The following is a 6,000-nucleotide window of genomic DNA, read 5'->3' on the forward strand; positions in this document are numbered from 1 at the left end:
ACGCAAGTTAGGTCTGGGATAGGTCTGGGATTTGCCCTCATCAGGCTCATACTTTCGCGTTTTTCACATACTTGTTGAACAGATCCTGGGTTTTTTCTGGTTTGGATTACGTAGTAGTGTGTTTCCACACTGAAACAGTCCATTAAACCTGGTTTGGATCAATATCTTAGAGGATAACGCATGTTAGGTCTAGGTTAGGTCTGGGATTTTCACTCATCAGACTCATACTTTCGCATTCTTCACATACTTGTTGAACGGATCCTGGGTTTTTTCTGGTTTGGATCGCGTAGTAATGTGGGACCACACTGAAACAATCAACTATACCTGGTCTTGATAAATATTTTAGAGGATAACGCATGTTAGGTCTGGGTTAGGTCTAGGATTTGCCCTCGTCAGGCTCATACTTTCGCATATTTCTCATACATCATGGCTAGATCGTGGGCTATTTCTGGATTGGATCACGTAGTAATGTGGTACCACACTGAAACTGTCAATTAAGCCTGGTTTCGATCAATATTTTAGAGGATAACGCAAGTTAGGTCTGGGATAGGTCTGGGATTTGCCCTCATCAGGCTCATACTTTCGCGTTTTTCACATACTTGTTGAACAGATCCTGGGTTTTTTCTGGTTTGGATCACATAGTAATGTGGGACCACACTGAAACAGTCAATTAAACCTGGTTTCGACCAATATTTTAGAGAATAATTCATGTTAGGTCTAGGTTAGGTCTGGGATTTTCACTCATCAGACCCATACTTTCGCATTCTTCACATACTTGTTGAACGGATCCTGGGTTTTTTCTGGTTGGGATCGCGTAGTAATGTGGGACCACACTGAAACAATCAACTAAACCTGGTCTTGATAAATATTTTAGAGGATAACGCAAGTTAGGTCTGGGATAGGTCTGGGATTTGCCCTCATCAGACTCATACTTTCGCACACTTCACATACTCGTTGAACAGATCCTGGGTTATTTTCTGGTTTGGATCACATAGTAATGTGGTACCACACTGAAACAGTCGATTAAACCAGGTTTCGATCAATATTTTAGAGGATAACGCATGTTAGGTCTAGGTCAGGCCTGGGATTTTCACTCATCAGACTCATACTTTCGCATTCTTCACATACTTGTTGAACGGATCCTGGGTTTTTTCTGGTTTGGTTCACGTAGTAATGTGGGACCACACTGAAACAATCAATTAAACCTGGTCTTGATAAATATTTTAGAGGATAACGCATGTTAGGTCTAGGTTAGGTCTAGGATTTGCCCTCGTCAGGCTCATACTTTCGCATATTTCTCATACATCATGGCTAGATCCTGGGCTATTTCTGGATTGGATCACGTAGTAATGTGGTACCACACTGAAACTGTCAATTAAGCCTGGTTTCGATCAATATTTTAGAGGATAACGCAAGTTAGGTCTGGGATAGGTCTGGGATTTGCCCTCATCAGGCTCATACTTTCGCGTTTTTCACATACTTGTTGAACAGATCCTGGGTTTTTTCTGGTTTGGATCACGTAGTAATGTGGGACCACACTGAAACAGTCAATTAAACCTGGTTTCGACCAATATTTTAGAGAATAATTCATGTTAGGTCTAGGTTAGGTCTGGGATTTTCACTCATCAGACCCATACTTTCGCATTCTTCACATACTTGTTGAACGGATCCTGGGTTTTTTCTGGTTGGGATCGCGTAGTAATGTGGGACCACACTGAAACAATCAACTAAACCTGGTCTTGATAAATATTTTAGAGGATAACGCATGTTAGGTCTGGGATAGGTCTGGGATTTGCCCTCATCAGACTCATACTTTCGCACACTTCACATACTCGTTGAACAGATCCTGGGTTATTTTCTGGTTTGGATCACATAGTAATGTGGTACCACACTGAAACAGTCGATTAAACCAGGTTTCGATCAATATTTTAGAGGATAACGCATGTTAGGTCTAGGTCAGGCCTGGGATTTTCACTCATCAGACTCATACTTTCGCATTCTTCACATACTTGTTGAACGGATCCTGGGTTTTTTCTGGTTTGGATCACGTAGTAATGTGGGACCACACTGAAACAATCAATTAAACCTGGTCTTGATAAATATTTTAGAGGATAACGCATGTTAGGTCTGGGTTAGGTCTAGGATTTGCCCTCGTCAGGCTCATACTTTCGCATATTTCTCATACATCATGGCTAGATCCTGGGCTATTTCTCGATTGGATCACGTAGTAATGTGGTACCACACTGAAACTGTCAATTAAGCCTGGTTTCGATCAATATTTTAGAGGATAACGCAAGTTAGGCCTGGGATAGGTCTGGGATTTGCCCTCATCAGGCTCATACTTTCGCGTTTTTCACATACTTGTTGAACAGATCCTGGGTTCTTTCTGGTTTGGATTACGTAGTAGTGTGTTTCCACACTGAAACAGTCCATTAAACCTGGTTTGGATCAATATCTTAGAGGATAACGCATGTTAGGTCTAGGTTAGGTCTGGGATTTTCACTCATCAGACTCATACTTTCGCATTCTTCACATACTTGTTGAACGGATCCTGGGTTTTTTCTGGTTTGGATCGCGTAGTAATGTGGGACCACACTGAAACAATCAACTATACCTGGTCTTGATAAATATTTTAGAGGATAACGCATGTTAGGTCTGGGTTAGGTCTAGGATTTGCCCTCGTCAGGCTCATACTTTCGCATATTTCTCATACATCATGGCTAGATCCTGGGCTATTTCTGGATTGGATCACGTAGTAATGTGGTACCACACTGAAACTGTCAATTAAGCCTGGTTTCGATCAATATTTTAGAGGATAACGCAAGTTAGGTCTGGGATAGGTCTGGGATTTGCCCTCATCAGGCTCATACTTTCGCATTCTTCACATACTTGTTGAACGGATCCTGGGTTTTTTCTGGTTTGGATCACGTAGTAATGTGGGACCACACTGAAACAGTCAATTAAACCTGGTTTCGACCAATATTTTAGAGAATAATTCATGTTAGGTCTAGGTTAGGTCTGGGATTTGCTCTCATCAGGCTCATTCTTTCGCATATTTCTCATACTTGATGGCTAGATCCTGGGCTTTTTCTGGATTGCATCACGTAGTAATGAAGTACAACACTGAAACAGTCAATTAAACCTGGTTTCCATCAATATTTTAGAGGACAACGCAAGTTAGGTCTGGGATAGGTCTGGGATTTGCCCTCATCAGGCTCATACTTTCGCGTTTTTCCCATACTTGTTGAACAGATCCTGGGTTTTTTCTGGTTTGGATCCCGTAGTAGTGTGGTACCACACTGAAACAGTCCATTAAACCTGGTTTCGCTCAATATTTTAGAGGATAACGCATGTTAGGTCTAGGTCAGGCCTGGGATTTCCACTCATCAGACTCATACTTTCGCATTCTTCACATACTTGTTGAACGGATCCTGGGTTTTTTCTGGTTTGGATCACGTAGTAATGTGGGACCACACTGAAACAATCAATTAAACCTGGTCTTGATAAATATTTTAGAGGATAACGCATGTTAGGTCTAGGTTAGGTCTAGGATTTGCCCTCGTCAGGCTCATACTTTCGCATATTTCTCATACATCATGGCTAGATCCTGGGCTATTTCTGGATTGGATCACGTAGTAATGTGGTACCACACTGAAACTGTCAATTAAGCCTGGTTTCGATCAATATTTTAGAGGATAACGCAAGTTAGGTCTGGGATAGGTCTGGGATTTGCCCTCATCAGGCTCATACTTTCGCGTTTTTCACATACTTGTTGAACAGATCCTGGGTTTTTTCTGGTTTGGATCACGTAGTAATGTGGGACCACACTGAAACAGTCAATTAAACCTGGTTTCGACCAATATTTTAGAGAATAATTCATGTTAGGTCTAGGTTAGGTCTGGGATTTTCACTCATCAGACCCATACTTTCGCATTCTTCACATACTTGTTGAACGGATCCTGGGTTTTTTCTGGTTGGGATCGCGTAGTAATGTGGGACCACACTGAAACAATCAACTAAACCTGGTCTTGATAAATATTTTAGAGGATAACGCATGTTAGGTCTGGGATAGGTCTGGGATTTGCCCTCATCAGACTCATGCTTTCGCACACTTCACATACTCGTTGAACAGATCCTGGGTTATTTTCTGGTTTGGATCCCGTAGTAGTGTGGTACCACACTGAAACAGTCCATTAAACCTGGTTTCGCTCAATATTTTAGAGGATAACGCATGTTAGGTCTAGGTCAGGCCTGGGATTTCCACTCATCAGACTCATACTTTCGCATTCTTCACATACTTGTTGAACGGATCCTGGGTTTTTTCTGGTTTGGATCACGTAGTAATGTGGGACCACACTGAAACAATCAATTAAACCTGGTCTTGATAAATATTTTAGAGGATCACGCATGTTAGGTCTAGGTTAGGTCTAGGATTTGCCCTCGTCAGGCTCATACTTTCGCATATTTCTCATACATCATGGCTAGATCCTGGGCTATTTCTGGATTGGATCACGTAGTAATGTGGTACCACACTGAAACTGTCAATTAAGCCTGGTTTCGATCAATATTTTAGAGGATAACGCAAGTTAGGTCTGGGATAGGTCTGGGATTTGCCCTCATCAGGCTCATACTTTCGCGTTTTTCACATACTTGTTGAACAGATCCTGGGTTTTTTCTGGTTTGGATCACGTAGTAATGTGGGACCACACTGAAACAGTCAATTAAACCTGGTTTCGACCAATATTTTAGAGAATAATTCATGTTAGGTCTAGGTTAGGTCTGGGATTTTCACTCATCAGACCCATACTTTCGCATTCTTCACATACTTGTTGAACGGATCCTGGGTTTTTTCTGGTTGGGATCGCGTAGTAATGTGGGACCACACTGAAACAATCAACTAAACCTGGTCTTGATAAATATTTTAGAGGATAACGCATGTTAGGTCTGGGATAGGTCTGGGATTTGCCCTCATCAGACTCATGCTTTCGCACACTTCACATACTCGTTGAACAGATCCTGGGTTATTTTCTGGTTTGGATCACATAGTAATGTGGTACCACACTGAAACAGTCGATTAAACCAGGTTTCGATCAATATTTTAGAGGGTAACGCATGTTAGGTCTAGGTCAGGCCTGGGATTTTCACTCATCAGACTCATACTTTCGCATTCTTCACATACTTGTTGAACGGATCCTGGGTTTTTTCTGGTTTGGATCACGTAGTAATGTGGGACCACACTGAAACAATCAATTAAACCTGGTCTTGATAAATATTTTAGAGGATAACGCATGTTAGGTCTGGGTTAGGTCTAGGATTTGCCCTCGTCAGGCTCATACTTTCGCATATTTCTCATACATCATGGCTAGATCCTGGGCTATTTCTGGATTGGATCACGTAGTAATGTGGTACCACACTGAAACTGTCAATTAAGCCTGGTTTCGATCAATATTTTAGAGGATAACGCAAGTTAGGTCTGGGATAGGTCTGGGATTTGCCCTCATCAGGCTCATACTTTCGCGTTTTTCACATACTTGTTGAACAGATCCTGGGGTTTTTCTGGTTTGGATTACGTAGTAGTGTGTTTCCACACTGAAACAGTCCATTAAACCTGGTTTGGATCAATATCTTAGAGGATAACGCATGTTAGGTCTAGGTTAGGTCTGGGATTTTCACTCATCAGACTCATACTTTCGCATTCTTCACATACTTGTTGAACGGATCCTGGGTTTTTTCTGGTTTGGATCACGTAGTAATGTGGGACCACACTGAAACAATCAATTAAACCTGGTCTTGATAAATATTTTAGAGGATAACGCATGTTAGGTCTGGGTTAGGTCTAGGATTTGCCCTCGTCAGGCTCATACTTTCGCATATTTCTCATACTTCATGGCTAGATCCTGGGCTATTTCTGGATTGGAACACGTAGTAATGTGGTACCACACTGAAACTGTCAATTAAGCCTGGTTTCGATCAATATTTTAGAGGATAACGCAAGTTAGG

The sequence above is a fragment of the Colletes latitarsis genome, chromosome 1 (genome assembly GCF_051014445.1).
Source record: "Colletes latitarsis isolate SP2378_abdomen chromosome 1, iyColLati1, whole genome shotgun sequence".
Classification (NCBI taxonomy): Eukaryota; Metazoa; Arthropoda; class Insecta; order Hymenoptera; family Colletidae; genus Colletes; species Colletes latitarsis.